The following is a 17,664-nucleotide window of genomic DNA, read 5'->3' as shown; positions in this document are numbered from 1 at the left end:
AATAACATGATTATCAGGAGATTTTACAGCTGAGATGGCATTTGAACTAGAGATTTTCTGATTTACAATTTAGTCTCATGCAGAATGTTCCCAACAGAAAATTACACTACATACCTTCAGAGTAAAGGTTCCTTACCATAGAAATATCATTGAAACAGGTTGATAAATGCACTTATCTTAAGTAATCCAAAAGCGATACATGCCAAAGGAGAAAGAATATCTATAATCCAAACCTCTTTGAATGCATATTTTCTTTTACTTTTTTCATTATTATGTAAGAACGTTATTCATTCATCTAGGCTATTCTTTTGCCTTAGTGTATTGTCCATAGGGTTATTTTTAATCCATATCATGCATTAGTCCACATTGTGAATTTTTACTAGTTATTGATCCAGCACTTCATGTTAGTTATTTAGCTGGTGGGTCAGAACAAAAATGGATCAAAACCACTTATTTTCAATGAAAGAAGGCTTTCATTAGCAAAACCCAGCATGTATAAATAATGAAATCTGTTTTGTTATCTGATACTGTAATATTTAGAGTTAGGAAGGGGAAGGATGCTGAGCTAGGCGCACATGGGCTCTCATAGTACAGGCAGTTCCTGAGTTACAAAAATCCAACTTACAAATGAGTCATAGTTACAAATGGGGGTTAGGCAACAGGAAGTGAGAGAAATCTACTCCTTGGAAAGAAAATTCACTCCTGTGAGAGTTATCCTGGGGAGAAGGTGTCTCTATTGAAGCTCTAACACAAACCCTTGTTTCCACAACAAGCCAAAATTTTCAAAATCCAAAATCCAATTATCACAGAGACAGAAAGTGAGGTGAAATCTTCTGAACAGGGTCACAAACAGGGTCACAAACAGGGTCACAAACAGGAAACCAAACACCAAAAGGTGTTTTGGTTTCCCTATGCTTATATATGTGTTTGTGTGTATGTGTGTGTGGAATTACACTTAAAATGTACCTGTTCTGACTTACAAACAAATTCAACTTAAGAACAAACCCACAGAACCAATCTTGTTTGTAACTTGGGGACTGCCAGCTGTACTTGAGCCAAGCTTCTGTTAGTGAAAATTCTGCTAAAGATAGGCAAGTATTATTATTTTCCTTAATTTTGTACTAGCTCAAGTGTACCAAACTTTGCCAAACACTAATATTACAATAGCTGAAGTTACAAATGGGCCCCTCCATTTCCCTGTTTTCCCATTTTACCTCAAATCTAACTAACCATACTTCAAAAAACTCACTCCAGTTTTTCCAGCCATTTTTAGCTATGGGAATTTTAATGGCACGCTCCCTCAGAGAGTGTTCTATCTTTCACAACAATTCTAATGAGTTACAGCAGCTCCAACCTTTGCGTCTAGGAATCCGCCCTCCAAAATTTGGAATGTTGTTTTGTGATTGACCATTGCAGCTTGGGAAATAACAAAAAAAATTCTGTCACATTTTAAATGGTTTATTTATTTATTTATTACAAGCATTTATATCCCGCCCTTCTCACCCCCGAGGGGGGACTTAGGGCAGCCTTACAATTAGCATCATCAGACGCTGAACAAACCAATATAAAACATAATAAATAAAAGCAATTACAGTTAAAATAGATAGCATTAGTTAAAACATCCATATAAATATATATTCAAGGGTGCATTCCAAAATCCAATGATGGCACAGTGGGTTATGATAGCCCCTTCTTGGAAGCCTTCCTCTTTGACGTTTGATTTCTCCACTGAAAGCTAGGTACTATCACTTGGCTGACAAGTAGAAACAAACAGTCTGTATACTAGTGAGTTATATTAATATGTTTATTTCTGTATCTTGGACTTCCTCAGAGGATCCTGTAAGTTAAGATGGCATTCAAAGAGTTCTATTTCATTTTCAAACCTGTAAGGTATGAAAACTTGATGGAAGCTGGTCCAGGTTTGTCTAATTAATGTTTGAACTTGGGTATTGGAACCCTGCTACCATAAATTACATTAGTTATCATCCTCCCTTAAAAAGTGTAAGTGTGCTTATCCTCCATTCCACAATTTCTCATTTGCACATATTCTGAATAGACAAAACAGACAAGAGCTAACTGCATTGCAGTGTCTAAGATAAAGCCGGGCTGTGGCGCAGGCTGGATAGCAAGCCAGCTGCAACAAATCACTCTGACCAAGAGGTCATGAATTCAAGGCCAGCCCGTGCCTGTGTCTTGTCTCTGTTCTATGTTATGGCATTGAATGTTTGTCTTTATGTGTGCAATGTGATCCGCCCTGAGTCCCTTTCGGGGTGAGAAGGGCGGAATATAAATGCTGTAAATAAATAAATAAATAAATAAATAAAAGAAGTGCAATTCGTGCTGAGAATATTTTTCATCTATTTTAAGTAAAAGGAGTAAAGCTTCAGAAAAGAGGGAAATAGCAATGGCAAGCCTGTAGGCTATGCTTTAGTGAAGGAAAAAAATGGGGTAACACTTTAGTGTTACCAGCGGTATCACAGACTATCAAGAGAACTTCATTGGAGACTGTCTTGCCCAGAAATCTCAGACACAACATATTGCTGAGATAGATTAGAAGAAGCCTGGTTTACCAAGTTAACTGTAGGCAACAATATACCAGAAGGTCTGGTGGCATCTGCCGCAGCGGTATCTCTTTTGTGTGCATTTTCGGTTCATTAAAGAGATGTTAATTGTGGCCGGTAGTCCAGAATCTTTCCTCTACAGTCATTTATCAGTGCTTTCCTTTTGCATGGTTGACTTGCTGATGGGGAGCTGTCCATTTATTTAAAAAACAATGTCTCAGTTATCGTATTGTTTAGTGTGGGGTGGGTAAATGAAGCATTCATATGTGAAAAAATCCAAAGCTGGAGTAACAGCAGTAGCAAAACCACTTTTTTCAGGTCAGATTTTACAATATACAGTAATTTTTTTAAAAAAATGAATGCCATTCTGTTGATGTATTCATACAAAGGAACATTGTCCCTTTGTTTTTATCAAGCATATCTGTTTAATAATTACATGTTCAGTGTTCTATTAAAAATCAGATTAATATACTGCTCAACTATTTTTAGTATATATGAATGGGCCTGGATAAAATAGTTTATGTAAAAGCAAAATGATTACTATTTCAGTTCTTTCACAACATAGAAAAGACACAAAAGGTAATGGAGGCAATCAACTTCCAAAATAGCAGAAGCACAAAAAGGTTGCTTTCTGACTATAGGATTCTTACTATATTGAGTCAATTTATTATTACAAATCATCACAATAGAATCCATATAGTTTATCTGTCCTTTATAACACATCAAAGGTAAACATTCAAATGTATACCATGTAATATTTTAAAATGGTTGAAATTTTCAAAACTTAAGCTGGTTGCATTTGAACCATAGCCCATGGAGAGGCTGCCATGTGCTCACACGGGGTTTCCTGTGAGCCCTGCCTGTTGGGCCAATCAGAATAGAAGTAAGCCATGATGTGTCTTACGCAAGTTGTGTCTATTTAATGGCGCAAGTGCCTTCATTGCTGAGTTGTATGTTGGCTCTCGAGAGGTGTACTTCGATCGCTAAGCAGCCAGATTGCCTTGCTACTCGCTTGCTCGCAGCTTTAGCTTTTGGCTTGGCTCATTGAATCTAATTTTATTTGTTTTACTTTTCCGAGATTTTCCTAGATGATTTTCTTTACTTTTTCTTTAGAGACTGGGAGTTGGAAAGTACAGGTGGGTGTGCAACATTCAGGGACTTGTGGGTGGGTGTACTTTTCTTTTAGAGTGGCTCTGAGCTTTGAGTCACCCTTTAGCCTTTACTAAAGTGGCCTTTCACTTCTTCTCTTCTCTCTTCTCCCTTTCAGAAAGAACCTTTAAAAGATTATTGTTATTAATAATAATAATTGTAAGAATTACAGCAAACAACAAAGCCTCATTATCAGAAAACTACCTACCTACCTACCTACCTAAACTTACCACCAATACTAATTTCTTTCCTTTGCAATCTCATACGTTCTCTCTGTTTTTTTAATTTCTTAATTTCATTTAATAATAATAATTTGGCTGTTGCCGCCTAACAACAACAACAACAACACTATTGGGCTTCTGTGGAATCTTTGCCAAGCCAACGGAACCCATCGTCTCTCTCTAACTCCAACCTCCATTAGGACATAAAAGATTATTGTTGTTGTTATTTGTATTTATCAGAATTGTACCTTCAGGAGTAACTTTTAATTTTTTAAAAATCACTAAAAAAACCCCTGCCTGTTCATGCAAGCTATCAGCCAGTCACAACCAGCAGCCCCAGTCACTGTCTTCTCCAGCTGCCAGCTGCTTGTCTGCCTGAGCTGAAGTCATCCTTCTCCCCTTGTCCCTGAGCCCCTCCAATGCCCTTTTTGGGGGCTATCACCACCTTGCCTTTCTAAATCAGTGGAGCTGATAACCTGCTCTGAACGGCTAAGACTTAAAATAACATAATATGCTCCAAAAACATTGTTTTTTCCAAACATGGCTAGATTTCCCACAATACATTTTGAAAATGTTTTTGTTTCTAGTGAATCATACACGAGTATTTTTCTAATAAGGGGACATGCTGCTTGCTTGCTTTTGAATGGTGGACTGCTGACCTCTTCCAGTATGTTGTGAGAACAAGAAATGCAAAAGCTTAGGAAGTTGCCATTGCTTTTTTATTAGTAAAGGAAGTGTAATAGTGGGCTGTGTCATGTGGAAGTGCATCTTTGACAGGAAGGAGTGGTGCCCTGCTGCTGCTCCTGGAGAAGTTACAGGGCGAGGGCAGTGGGCCGGATCTTGCTGCATTTTTCGGCTGTGGACCAAAAACGGCTATTCGGATGCCTGTCCATTTTCGGGCAGTGCATGAAAAAAGATTTGCAGGTCTGCCAAAATTTGGATAGCAGAAATGGATTGCAGTTCAGCCAAAATGCACAAGCCTACTGAAGACTTCTTCCTTAACTGTAAATCTCAAGATTTCATAGGATGCAGCTACAGCCATGAAAATGGAATGGAATCATAACACAATACTTCTGTAGTGTGAAACAGCTCATACATAAACCCTAATGTGGCACAAGCCAGGAGTGAGCACAATATTATCATTTTTGTGAATATTTTTAAACTGTGTTCATGAATTTACCCAAATCCATTTATAGTTAAAACTGTGAAGCAATGCTCTAGATTCCAGGATGGCAACATGTTTGAAAGAGCAGATTTAAGTGTAGGACTCTTCTGGTTGTGAGAGTGCATTTATAATCCCAGCATAATGAAGATGGAGAAGGAATGCTTCTGTTAGTCTGCTCTTAGCTAAACTGAAATCAAGCACAGTGCTATTCTGATTTCCATTGTAGCCTACATACATGGCTTCCTACTATGGCCTTTGGCAAGGGCCTCTTTGTATTCATGAAAATTCACTTTTTGAAGAGGAGATTGAGAAGATGTATGTTAGTGAGATTTCTGGGATATGCTGATCATTTCCCCCCAATTCTTATAAAAAACTGTTGGTAATAACATACGGACTATTATGGAATCCATGTTTTTCAAATGTTGAAAGCATAGTTTTAAAAGCTCATAAGAGGCATCTATAAGTAGATAGAGCTCATCAGTTCATTAAATTTGCTTGTGAATCATTTTAAAAAGTCATAATTTTTGGCTGTCATAAATATTTTATTTGTAAGGGTAATTAAGAAATTTGTAAAAAATAAATGGGTATATTTCTTTAAATAAACTTACTTCTATAAAATTGGCCTTAACTTAATAGTTGTCTGGTTTTAATGCTTGGTCAGGAATATGCAAAGCAGTTTGAATGTAGAAGAACCTTGTGATTTGAAGCAAATTATTCATGACACTGTAAAGATGTTAGCATTGATTCTTCCTATATCTTTAGGTAGGTTTTTTTTCCATAGCAGTTTGTTACAGGTTCACTTTGCATCCTCTTTGGAGTTGCTGTCAATTTTCTATTAGTGTGTAGTCAGCTTCTGGCCTATTGTTGTTTTTCAACTGAATGCAAAAATGTTGAGAAAGATATGTGGAATAACATATATGGCAGTACTAGATCACTTGGAACCGTTCTGCTGGTAGAAGAGACTTTTTGTCCACAGAAAACAGTTTCTACTAGATGAAGATGCTCGTACCGAATCTTAATGCAATGCATCTTTTAATGATATTTTAAATCTTTCTAACCCCAGCTACTACTACCTTGTACCCCATGGATCTGCTCTTATCCTTTCATCCCTATCAATTCATCTGAAGAAGTTGATTGAAATGCATGAAAATTCATACAGAACTAAACCAGTTAGTCCAAAGTGTGTTGCCAAATTCCTTCATCTTTTACTTCATCGCTTTTAATTTCACCTGCAGCATAACGTGTGGTTTCTCCATATTATCAAAATTATAAATACAGAATTACTGATAAAGTACTCAGACTTCCTTCAAATCACATTGTTGATTAAGATCTCCCATTGTGATAGGCTTTGTGTATAAATTATAATGATTTGGAAAATATTTCAGGATAGGTATGCAATTTTTTTTGTTTTGGTGTCTCAGAACACATTTTTATCTCATTTTTCATTTCATTTCAAATTCTTCAGATCTAACTATGAAATAATTTATTTCAATATGTAAAATCTGGAACACCTGGGTATTTTAACATTGCCTTCCATTTTCTTATTTTCGTTACGCAGATGTTCTTAGCAATTTTGTAGGAATGGGAGACAAGAAATGTTCAACACAGAGAATTAATTCTATAAATAGGAGGAGTTGTTAGAACATTCTAAAGTGGGTGAGTGGGCATTTACAAATCTTCTACACTGTGTAAGAGAATCCTAAATCTGGTTATAGTATGATGCAGTAAACCAGGGGTCCCCAAACTTTTTAAACAGGGGGCCAGTTCACAATCCTTCGGACCGTTGGAGGGCCGGACTATGGTTGGCCACCGAGCAATAATAAATAAATAAATAAATCATAATAACAACAACAACAATAAAAAGAGGGTTGGCAGAGACCCTTTGGGCCATTGAGTCCAATCCCCTTCTGCCTTTGTGCACCAAAAGCACAAGTACAGCACCTCTGACAGATGGCCACCCTGCTTCAATGTTAGTTATAATAAAAATAATAATAATAAAGAGGGTCGGAAGAGACCCCTTGGGCCATTTAGTCCAACCCCCTTCTGCCTCTGTGCACCAAAAGCACAAGCAAAGCATCCCTGACAGATGGCCACCCAGCCTCAATGTTAATAATAATAATAATAATAATAATAATAATAATAATAATAATAATAATAATAATAATAATAATAATACTGTCAGACTCCTGGCAGCAGAGCACCAAGAACAATACACGGAGGCCAATCTCTATCTAATATCTTTATTAAGGAAATATATAAAAGCAATAAAAACAAGTGAAGAATATAGTTCAGAAGCAGACCTTTCAAATGAGGTCTAATATAGTCCAAAAATGTATTGTCCAATAAATGATATTAGAGTTCAAAGTTCTTTATCCAATACCGAAACACACACTATTGCCAAGCAATAGTGTGGGGAAATGTCTGAGTCTCTGGAGTCCTAGGTAGTTTGACAACAAGGCTGGAAACAAGGCTGGATACAAGGCAAACAATGATTCTTAGAACAAGGTCCGTGGTTAAAAGCAAGCGAGGCAAGTCTTGAATACTTAATCCGGGAAGCAAGGAACTGGGGTTACGAAGTCCACACACGATCTTACTCCTGAAGCTGCTCTGTTGACTCCGCAAAGATTCTCCCGCGTCAAGCACCTATATTGGGGTCTCGTTTTCCCGCCAACAATCTCTTTCCCTAGAGAACGAGAAGCGAAACCCAACTCTATCCAGATGCAAGACTCCTTAGAATTTCCCAAGGGAAGCAGGCCTAATCAGCCTGTTGTTTGGCAGCAATCCGTAAACTCCTGCGATTTTGTTCTCTGACTCCTCTGTCTCTAGAGTAAGATTCCCTTCTGGGAAACAGAGGCGAGGAATGCCCAAGGTCTGTTTTACTGAATTCTTGGGGACAAACATCAACATCCGGCAGGTGAAAGGACTCCGGCTCTTGTTGAACCGGCGAAAACCCCATGTTTTCGTCTTCATCTGCCACGATGGCACTAGGAGCAGGACTACAAGGCCCATGAGGCATCACAAATACAGGGTTTTGGAACACAATACTCCTGACCTCACAATCATGTTAAAAAAGAAAGTATAGATTGTCGATGTTGCAATCCCAGGTGACAGCAGGATTGAGGAGAAACAACTGGACAAGCTGACACGATTTGAGGATTTAAAGATCGAATTACAAAGCCTCTGGCACAAGCCAGTCAAGGTGGTCCCAGTGGTGATCGGCACACTGGGTGCAGTGCCTAAAGGCCTTGGCCTGCACTTAAACACAATCGGCGTTGACAAAATTACGTGTGATCCAATTCAACAGCCAGCAGAGTGTCTGCTGTGGACTCATCTTGTGTTTATAATAATAATAATAATAATAATAATAATAATAATAATAATAATAATAATAATGGGAGAAGAGACCTCTTGGGTCATTTAGCCCAACCCCCTTCTGCCCTTGTGCCGTGGGGGCCGTATAAATGGCTTCGATGGGCCACATCCGGCCCCCGGGCCTTAGTTTGGGGACCCCTGCAGTAAACCATAAGGAATACATCTTGAAAATGCTCAGTATATTATGTGATTCCATTACACACTTGGGGATGAAGCTGATCTATCATATACTGCACTTCTGATTTAAGATTTCATTTAGACCCTCAATGAAATTAGATGATGTCCACACTGTAGCCGAAATCTACAGAAACATTTGAACTTGTGTCAACTTTTTTGTTTTCCCACTCCTTTTGCAACTCTCTGGTGCCAAAAATGTGTTGTGGAGAGTTTCCCAGCCCGCTGGATCAGATTTCTCAGCCAGTTGGGATTGCCTGTCCTCTACTTCCACGTGTGCAAACTGCCTCCATGGGCACAATTATTATGTAGCCTGTTGGCCTGTGGATAAATTCAACTCTGAGTACTCTTTAAAAGGTGAAAAAATAAAATATTATTATTTTAAAATATATGCTATAAATTATTCACCATTTAGTCAAAGGAACAATGTCACCCCTGAAGAATGCAGCAAAATAAAATTTAGACAAACAGACATAAGACATTGACCTCCTGTTAGTTTCTCAGATAGCTTTGTTAAATATTCCCTCTTAATCCCAATTTGCAGATGACCTTAGTTTGAGATGTGCTATTCTTTGACAAGGGTTCACTTGTCAGTTCTTTTGGATTTCTCAAAGTCCTTTATATAAGACAACATAAGAAGCTGATTTAATTATTCTTATACACTTAACTAACAATCCTCCCTGTCTCAGTTCAACAGCTATAGAATGCACTTGCTTTTCTTAAGAAGACTGGCCAGAGAGTTGAGAAGGTTACATGAGGTATTGAAAAAGGGCATGTCGGTCAAAGTAGCTGATCTTAGGCAGCAGTAGCCAGTTTTGTGGTGCAGACATTCCTTTTGCCTTTTGGTTTTCTAGATAGAAAAACTGAATGCTGATATCACAGTGCCTCAAATGCTTCTCTTAACAACAGCTACATATTTTGATTCTTGTGGCAAACAATGGGCAGTAAATGTAGTGTGTGTTGCAGTGGCCTGTATTTGAGGTGAACATTAAATGCATGCTGAACTTGAAATTGGGTAAGAAATGTTTGTTTACAAGAAAGATATGTTTCATGCTTTAAAAATCAGACTATATGTTTCTGGCTTTAATGGTTATAGAATCTTTAAAAGTTCAACCTGTATCTTGCAAAATTCACAAAGGTATCAGGAGCCTTTAGTCAGATTATTTAGCACATGTATCCTCAAAACAAGTATTTACAAAAAACACTTTTGCATCATTCTGTAAACTGAGGTCTTTAGAGTATTTTGTATTGCAAGTTCAACAAGCCTCACCAAATACGATAATTGGGGTAAGGTCATAGATGAAATCTATAGTAATCATCTATGGCTTATGTAGGATTGTGGATGATCATCAAATTAGAGAAGGGTATACTATAGATATAGTACTCAGTTGCTGAAGATAAATTAAATAAGGAAATACCCAACGATGCTTTTCAAGTGATAGAAATGGTTTCATGAATGGAAGCAACGTAGTGTCCTATGAATACTAAAGCCCCTGGAGAGCAGGGAAACCTCTGGAGCAGCATGGTGGATTACTGCAAGAGGGAGGAGGCAGGGGACTCTTAATCCTGCTACTAGCATTACAAATGACCTGGCCCCTTAGTATTAATTCCATTAATTTTATAGAATGACTTTCACACAGGAAACATCCTTTAAAGGGCAGGTGACCTTTAGTTTTATAAAGCACAGAACACATCCCAATGTGGATTCTTAGAAACATCAGTCTCACTGGATCTTTAAGAAAACATGTTTGTACTTTTTCTGAATTGCCACCAAAGTTAAACTGAGTGACAATTTCAAATTCACCCATAAGTAATAAGCCCACATATATTCAAGGCATGTCATTGTGAATAATGGAAAAATGTTGACCTATAGCCATCCCTAATAGAGAAGCCCATTTAAACACATTTGTGTCTAAGACTTCCTTTAATTGATAATGGGAAATATCTTGATTGATTAATTTTGCTGTCCAGTTCCTTTTTATATTCTTGTATTTTATAATATGGCGCTTATTCGGTACATTAGATGTATTAAATGATTTATGTGAGAGTTCTTTATTTTTCTTGTGCATCTATGGAAATCAGAGAAGGAAAAGATCTAATAGGTCATTGTGTCCTGCTGTTGTGTGATTGCTCCCTGCAGAACACTTACTCTGTACAGTTTTGCTTCTGTCCTGTTTTCCCTGAAAGGTTCTTGAGTGAGCCAGTCTATCTTGTTGCAAGGACAGTTTTCTTAATCTCCATAATAATTTTTCCTTTCTTAATGTAATCACTTAGTTTTTAGTTTTATCATCCTGTATTAGTCTTCTTGATGTTTATACTATTAAATATTTAGAGTCTACTCTGATGTTATTGCATAATCAAGCTGTGAACATTTAGCTCTTTGAAGTGTTCATCATTTAATCCATTTCTGTAGTCCTCTAATTAGTTGGGTGGTTGTTCTTTGATACTTTATGTAACAAGCTATAACAGTAAGTCTTAACTGAAAGATTAGGCAATTTTCAGGAGGCCATCGTGGGTGGGTTACTTATTGATAGATCACTAAATATTGTGGGAGAAAGAACTCCATGGAACAGACAAGCACATTTTATGTAACAAGTGGCTATTCTTAAGGGCTTATCCTGATGTATCTGAGGATGCCTTTTGCCTAAACAGATCCTGGGATTCATACTGGGAGAGATCAAAAATGGGTTTTAGGTTTGCACTGTGCATCCCATCTCTCTCTAAAATAATTGATTTTGTCTCATAGTCTGATACAGATAGGTCTTTGTTGTCTCCTTGAGGGGAAGTCTGTGAAGGAACTCATCATGAGCTGGAAGCTTCATCTCAGACTCTTCTAAGGTGCTATTGTGGAAATCGAGTGAAGTCTCAACAGTTTAAAGAAAAATATTTTTGAAAATGAATTAAATGCTAATTTTTGTGTTCGTCTATAACATGAAATAGCCAAGAGAATGTGTCCACTCCCCAAAAATGCCTGGCATGCAATACATTGAGTAGAATTAGACTTTCATTTCAGAGAATGGTACTAGTACATTTGATTCTGGGGGTAAATCTTTAAATGCTAAATCACAACCCAACATTCTTTGAAATGTAAGTATTAGATTAAATTGGAATCTAAGTGGTAGATATCTTTGGAAGTATCTTTCACTAATAAAGGGGTGCTTCTCTCTTCCATGTTTCTTGCTCAGAGCTGGGGGATTTGAGGATCTTTCATATAGGCAGGCAAGACAAAATGCTTCATTTTGTAGTTTTGATGGAACTGTTAAACTTTTTTTGAATAATACTGGAAGGACTGACTCTAATATTTGTGAAATATGTGGGGTGGAACAGAAAACCAAATTTTATAGGCCTGCTTGTAGTGCAGAAATAAGGGAGAACTTCTTTACCACAAGCTATATGGCTTGATGTATATGTTTCCAGTGATTGTGGCTATGTTCTGAAAGAAAAGCATGTGAAGCTATTTTATGGCCTGTCAGGAATATAGGATCAATTTAGCAGTAGTGATGAACCTATTAGAATGATGATATCAATTTCAGCTCTTGCTTCTGCAATAAACAGAAAACCTCCACAGTCTTAAGAAGCCCATTTTGTAGTTTTAGTCCTCTAGCAGTTAGAAACTTAATATCATTAACTTGTTATTGGTCAGGGAAACATAATGATTATGGGTGGGATTATGTATCAGATATGTAGTTAAGTATACTTAGTTATACTGTCTATCCTGAATCCAATGCCCACTAACCTGACAAACACCATTCACCCATGATCTATCACCAGTGCTTCTGATCCCAGTAGTTTGCTCATTCATAACTTCTCCATATTCTTAATCACTACAGTACTTTGTTATGTGACACTATTTCCTCAATTTCGACTCTCCTCAACATCCATTGCACAGTGAGAAGAAGAAGAACGTGGGTGAATGATGTTTCCATCAGGTTGGGGGGAATGGGATGCCGGCCAAGAGAGGTTACTTAGTTGAGTATAATTAACATGGTAGCAGATACAGAATACTACATTTTGTGACAGGGCTTCCCAAATCTTCAAAGTTATTTGAGTGACTCATGGTGTAATAATGACATGTCAATATGCCATGCTGCTGAGTCCCACTGAATTCAACAAAGCTTGCTTTCAGGAAAGTGAATTTAGGATTGCAGCCCTAAGCTTACATTGGCAGAATGCTTTACGGTCAACAGCCAAATTATCATTCCAGTGTTTTTTTCTGCTGAATAAACAGATGCAATCTGTTTGGTTATTCTATCTATTCTACTGGTGAGTGTCAGTAGGATTTCAAGGTTCATAGAAGTCTCAGATAGTGATAATGATAGTGATAGCAAGCAGTCCTAAGATCGATTTAACTGTAGGTCACTGCAGCAGCTATGCCGTGTGGTCCACTATCAGGGCCGGCCCCACTCATGCGGCAGCTGACGCCGCCGCCTCGGGCGCAGGCCCGGGGGGGCGCCGTCAGGCTGGGCGGGAGGCGGGGCACCGCCCTGACGGTGCCCCGCCTCCCGCCCAGTGCGCCCTGGCCCGTCTGGCCTGCTAGAAAAGGCCAGACGGGCGAGCGGGAGTAGCGTGGGAGGCGGGGCCAGCTCTGACGCCGCTCCCCCCCCCCCGCCCAGCGTGCCTTGGCCCTGCCTCCCACGCAGCGTGGGAGGCGGGGCCAAGGCACGCTGGGCGGGGGGGGGGAGCGGCGTCAGAGCTGGCCCCGCCTCCCACGCTACTCCCGCTCGCCCGTCTGGCCTTTTGTAGCAGGCCAGACTCAGCGGAGGTTTCTCCAGGCCGCGATTGCGGCCTGGAGGAACCTCCGCTAAGTCTGGCCTGCTACACAAGGCCAGACGGGCGAGCGGGGGTAACGTGGGAGGCGGGGCCAGCTCTGACGCCGCCCCCCCGCCCAGCGTGCCCTGGCCCCGCCTCCCACGCTGCGTGGGAGGCAGGGCCAAGGCACGCTGGGCGGGGGGGGGGAGCGGCGTCAGAGCTGGCCCCGCCTCCCACGTTACCCCCGCTCGCCCGTCTGGCCTTGTGTAGCAGGCCAGACTGAGTCTGGCCTGCTACAAAAGGCCAGACGGGCGAGCGGGGGTAGCGTGGGAGGCGGGGCCAACTCTGGCCCCGCCCCCCGCCCAGCGTGCCCTGGCCCCGCCTCCCACGCTGCGTGGGAGGCGGGGCCAGGGCACGGGGGGCGGGGCCAACTCTGGCCCCGCCCCCTCACTATTCGCCCTGGCCCCGCCTCCCACGCAGCGTGGGAGGCGGGGCCAGGGCACGCTGGGCGGGGCCAGGGCGCCGGTGGCGGGGGCGCTTTTCAGCACCCCCGCTTTACATAAAAAAATATCTCCGGCCGGCCCTGTCCACTATAACTCCTAATAGATCATTTTTTTGTACTTGCTAGGAATTAATGGTTGCCAGGCATCTGGCAAGTCATGATACATGGTTGAAGGTTCTTGTTTGGCAGAAAAATCATAAGACATCCTAGTCTTCATAAACACAGGGATACTTTTTAAGAAGGAAGAAACAATACATCAGGTGGCTTTTAGTGAAGATTTTATGTCATAAGACACAGCGCTGGAAGCGTAGTCATTAATATCAGTTGGCCAGAGCTGATCAACTCTTATTAAGATACAAACAAACAATGAATCCGTATAAATTGACAGTGATGTGGATTTTATGGGCAAAGTAGAACTGAAAAGAAATTGCAGAAAATTTTGCAGTTCCAGAATAATGTCACATCATTTAGCATATTTGGTTTCAGTGTTGCATTTAGACACACTCAAACCTTTATGTGGAAATTATTTTATTGGAATATTTGTAGTAAGATAAAGGGAATATTCCCTTATATTTATAACATATTCCTAAAGAGAGCTCTACTTTATAGATCTTGTATCCAGAATTTAAATTTTCTTTTGCTAAGGTATAATTGTAATACCATGAGTGGCAACCATCCACTTTATGCACTACTTCTCAGTTCCATTTCAATTTGGGAAGAATCTGAATCAGTACAACTAACTTAACATTAAAGGATGGCTGTGAGTTTGTGGACATGCAACTTAAGATATTTTTTCTTGACTACTTGTGTTTGAAACAGCACTTGATTATGTTTGTCTCCTTAGAAGAATAACAAGAACCTAATATCCTATATTCGATCCACCTCTCAAAGCTGATTGTAGTATAACAGCTGGATTATTATGGCTACATCCCCCTCTCAGTGGTGTGGGTTTAGAGTTAGTGAGACTTCCACTAACAAGGATGGATGCTAGATGTGTGTCCTAAACATGGGGCTAAGATGGAGGCCTATGTGTGCCAGACATTCTTTCTGCTGCTATTGTTGTGGAAAGCTTCCCAGAACACCTATAAGCAACACTAGATATGTTTACTTGTTACTTTGCCTCTGCTGCCAAATCTTCCACTAGTTTTTTTGTTTGTTTCAAAAATGTTTTTTTCTTCTTATAAACCACACCAACCACTTGGTGGCATGTATTAGTACTTCAGGAAGCCTTTCGCATCAGAAACACTAATACAAGTCCAAACAAGGCATTCATGTGTCTTATAATTGCTTCCATCTTTTCTCTAGGTGGTATGCTGTTTGCATGGTTTAAGAAAGAATACTGAGGAATTCTAGGTTTTGGTGCAAGATGGCAGGTTTGGAAGCAGGATGTGAGGGACTTTTTTGAACCAGTACATTGTTAAACAAGCACAATAGAGAAAATGTCCCCCAAATTCCTTACATAGTAACAATAATAATAAAATAAGACAAAAACAACATGTTAATAATGAGTTATATGGACCCTTCTGACAGTGTTAATGACAAGGGATAGGCCATGAGTGGCAGTAATGAGTAACAAAACCATTTACTTCAGTCTAATAATGTTAACAGCCTAAATACGCTAAAGTACCAGGTTTCCTCTGAATTTGGAAGCTAAGCAGTGTCAGTTGTGGTTAGTATTTGGATGGGGGACTGTCAATGAATACCAGGTGCTGTAGGCAATATTTCAAAGGAAGGAACTAGCAATGCCTTGCCTAAGGAAACCCTATGAAAATAATGGGGCCCTGGTGGCGAAGTGTGTTAAAGCACTGAGCTGCTGAACTTGCAGACCGAAAGGTCGCAGGTTCAAATCCTGGGAACAGAGTGAGCACCCGCTGTTAGCTCCAGCTTCTGCCAACCTAGCAGTTCGAAAACATGCAAATGTGAGTAGATCAATAGGTACCGCTCCGGTGGGAAGGTAATGGTGCTCCATGCAGTCATGCCAGCCACATGACCTTGGAGGTGTCTACGGACAATGCCGGCTCTTCGGCTTAAAAATGGAGATGAGCACCAACCCCCAGAGTCAGACATGACTGGACTTAAAGTCAGGGGAAACCTTTACCTTTTACATAAGTTGACAGATAACTTGAATGAACACACAGTAACACTCCACCACTTTGAATGTAACTGATGTAGACTCCAGCTCCCAATAATGTTAAATGTTAGCATTTAAGGTGCAACAATGTACTATTGTTAATTCATGTAACAAACACATAGACAATATGAAAATTCTGAGTCATAGGACAGTGGCAAGTGTGATTTTGATTGCCCTTCCTGGTCGTAATGCCACCTTGGTATTATTCAACCTGTGTTTTTTCCCCTTGTCCATAAGGATGAGCAGCACTGGGTTCATATTCCCAAGGGTATTTCCTAAGGTTTTGTTCATTGTTGTTTCTAAAATGCTTTAGGGGGTGTGCTGAGAGAGACACAAGGCATCGTTATGGTTAAGAATCCATTATTCAAAGTATTTGGGGCCATTGAGAAAAATAATGGCATGAATGTAGTGAAGTGGTTAATGCGATTGCATCTCTTACAGGTTTCACTAGATACACTCACTGTACAATGGATAATTGTTAGCTCTTGTTGTGCAGATGCTGTTGCAGATGGAGCCCTGTACCTGCATGCATAGCAAATGAATTAGACTGGCAATCCCCTTTATAAAGCATAAATATGTAATTTGTTCAGCTGTTGTAATTAAATATGTATGTGTGAAACAGCCACCATTCAGGTCATTAATGATGCGCTATGCCAAATTAGAGCTTACAGACAGTAATGTACATTGTTGTGCAGTGAGGGAATTGCAAATAACATAGTTAAGCCTTTTCCTAGTAAAATGATGGATTCTGTGGCATTAAAGGGAATATTTATATTTCTGGCATTTTGATTACTTTGGTCTATATTTACACTAATGTACAATGAAGAGAAACACAATTGGATGGAATATTGATGCTGTTAGTTTTATTTGATTATTGTTTGAACATTTTCGAGTACCCTGTAGATGCACATTTTGTAGGATTTTATGGAGTATAACATTTATACCCATTCAGTCCAAATGCAGATTCGGTAATTAACAAAATATGAAAGACCAAATCCATGGGATTTTTGTGAGTTCAGGAACCCAGGTATTCATAGGGCATACCTGCACATGTGAATGTTTTTCCATGAAGCTTCAAAGTCCCTTTTGGATGCACAATCTTTTTGTATCATGTGGCACATAACACTATGGCGAACTGCACTTTAGAAACAATGCATAGCTGTTACATTTATTTTTCAGGGTTCTTCTGCACTGGCACTGTAATCCAGCTTGGAGCTGGTTCAAAAGGAACTGGTTTTGCTGTGGGGTAGTTGTCTTGTCAGGTCTAGAACTGGTTTGAGGCTAGGAAGGTGGTTACATTTATCATGGAACCTTACATCAAACCACTTTGCAGAGTTTTCTCCCAATTTCCCAGAGAAATATGTATCAATAAACCAGAGGCATGCAAGATGGGGGGGGGGGGGGGGAGGAAAGTGGCAGTTAGTGGCAGAGATAATCTGTCAGGGGTCGAGTAGTCCCCTGCCTTCCAGCCCTTGGGAAATTCTTTACTTCACTTCAGCGTGGACAGGTGTCTACAACATGCTCCACATGTGTGGAGACAATTTCACCTTGGACCTAGAATACACTGGCATCTGTTGCAGCACATTTTTGGATGAACTTGAACTTACCTGGGACTTTAAAAAATTACTGTATTACTTTCA

General features: G+C 39.9%; 1 protein-coding gene and 1 long non-coding RNA gene across 11 annotated transcripts in view; one reads left to right on the top strand and one right to left on the bottom strand.

The window, feature by feature from the left end:
• Positions 1-17,664, top strand: part of nfia (nuclear factor I A) — a 576,988-nt gene that overhangs the window by 281,854 nt on the left and 277,470 nt on the right. The window lies entirely within an intron of this gene.
• The window catches only part of LOC134298659 (uncharacterized), a 31,059-nt gene that overhangs the window by 966 nt on the left and 12,429 nt on the right, over positions 1-17,664 (bottom strand). The window lies entirely within an intron of this gene.

This window comes from Anolis carolinensis, chromosome 4 (genome assembly GCF_035594765.1).
Source record: "Anolis carolinensis isolate JA03-04 chromosome 4, rAnoCar3.1.pri, whole genome shotgun sequence".
Lineage (NCBI taxonomy): Eukaryota > Metazoa > Chordata > Lepidosauria > Squamata > Dactyloidae > Anolis > Anolis carolinensis.
Note: the sequence above shows the minus strand (reverse complement) of the source record. Positions and strands in the feature narration are given on the sequence as shown.